Source organism: Propithecus coquereli, unplaced genomic scaffold (genome assembly GCF_000956105.1).
Source record: "Propithecus coquereli isolate 6110/MARCELLA unplaced genomic scaffold, Pcoq_1.0 Scaffold13, whole genome shotgun sequence".
Taxonomy (NCBI): Eukaryota; Metazoa; Chordata; class Mammalia; order Primates; family Indriidae; genus Propithecus; species Propithecus coquereli.
Genome location: NW_012137191.1, coordinates 15,846,742 through 15,849,094, shown reverse-complemented (window position 1 = coordinate 15,849,094; position 2,353 = coordinate 15,846,742).

The following is a 2,353-nucleotide window of genomic DNA, read 5'->3' as shown; positions in this document are numbered from 1 at the left end:
AAGAAAGAAAGAAAGAAAGAAAGAAAGAAAGAAAGAAAGAAAGAAAGAAAGAAAGAAAGAAAGAAAGAAAGAAAAAGAAAGAAAGACAAAAACCACTTGGTCATCTTAATAGATGTGGAAAAAACATTTGACAGAATCTGATACTCAGTCATGATAAAACCCTCAACTAACTAAGAATAGAGAGAAACTTCCTTAATCTGATAAAGGGAATCTGAAAAACAAAACAAAAACAAAAAAACAAAGTTAACATCATACTTAATGGTTAAACACTGGATGTTTTTTCTCCGAAAATCAGGAACAGGACAAAGATTCTCATGCTCATTATTAAATTCAATATTGTAGTAGAGGTTCTAGCCAGGGAAATTAGGCAAACTAAATAATAATAAAAGGTATCCAGATTGGAAAAGAAGAAGCAAAACTACCTCTACTCACAGAAGACATTATCTTGAATATAGAAAGTCTTAAGGAATACACACGTGCGCACACACACACACACACACATGCACACAATTAGAACTAATAAACAAGTTCAGCAAGGTTGCAGGATATAAAACCAATATACAAAAATCACTTGTATTTCTATACACTAGGAATGAACAATCCAAAAATAAAATTAAGAAAATAATTTTACTTAGAATAACATCAAAACAAATAAAATACTTAGGAACAAATTGAACAAAAGAAGTGTGAGATTTATACACTGGAAACTGCAAAATGTTCTTCAAAGCAATTAAAGAAGATCTAAATTAATGGAAAGTTACAGATTTGGAAGGCTTAGTATTATGAATGTGATGATAATACTCCCCAAAATGATCTACAGAGTCAATGTGATTTGTATCTGAATCCCAGCTGCCATTTTCGCAGAAATTGATAGGCTGATTCTAAAATTCTTATGGAAATGTAAGGCACCCAGAAAAGCCAAATCAATCTTAAAGAAAATGAACAAAGTTGAAGATTTTCCTGATTTCAAAACTTAAAATAAAGCTACAGTAATCAAGACAGCGTGGTACCAACATAAGGGTAGACATACAGATCAATGAAATAGAGTTGGGAGTCCAGAACTAAACCCTTACATTTATGGTCAATTGATTTTTGACAAGGGTGCCAATAGGCAAGAATAGTCTTTTCAACAAATGATGCTGGGACAACTGGATATCCACATGCAAAAAAATGAAGTTGTACCCTTTATGCCAATATAAAAATTAGTTCAAAATGAATATATGTATTTTTTAAAAATGCAATACATGGACTGAATAGCATAATGAATATGGCTGAAAATAAATATGTGAGTTGGAAACTGAAGTCAACCTATACTCCCAGAACATAGTACAAAAGGACAAAGAAGGAACGTATAAAAGAAACTTCAGGAAATACATCAACTAGATTCAGAAGTTTAGAACAAACTTAATAATATTTTCATAAATAATTGCAGAGAGAATGGAGAAAAGGCAACCAACAAAATAAAAGAAGAAAATTTCCCAGAACTAACAAAAGATATCAATGTTCCAATTCAAAGAGTCTAAATACATATGTTGAATTTTCAGAATTCCAAGGAAAAGAAAAAAATCTTAAAAGTCTCCAAAAAAAAAGGGTGGGAGGAATTAACACTACAAAAGACTGAGATTTATAATGACATAAGAATTTTCATCCATTTTAGATACCAGATGCAAGGGAGCGGGATCTTCAAGGTTCTAAGGGGAAATGATTGTGACCCTAACCAAGCAAGCATTCATATTATTCTAAAATATTCACATTTACATGCTAACTGAATATTTGCAGAATATCACAAACTTCTCTGAAGGGCATTTCTTATTCTTGCTGTCTTTGAACAAGAAAACAACTAAGCTTGCATACCATTTTGCTAATACAAGGAGTCAAAGTTCAAGTGTGAGAGAGTAGAAAAGGAATTCTAAAACTCTTCAACTGTTCTAAAATGTACCTTACTGAACCCAGATCCTGTTTGCCTCTGTTCTTTCTATAGAATAAATTTTCTATACTTTCTTAAATAAAACTCACTTTCACTGTATACTGTTGACTCACTCCTAAATTCTTTCTCACACAAAGCCCAAGACCCACTTAGACTTCAAGTGCTTACCAACACTGAGAGACACTCTCCTGTGTCAATGATAAATAGGAAGACCATGATTGACTCTAAGTTTTTTAGGGGCAGACTGTCAGTATATATATACAAGCATAATTCTTAATAGCACTTTCTTTCATTGTCAAAAGTGTCCTAGTAAGTGAGGTATCCCAAGAATGGAAAGACAAGCACCCCATGTACTCACCATCAAATTGGTATTAACTGATCAACACATAAATGCACATATAAGAATAACATCTATTGGATGTTGGG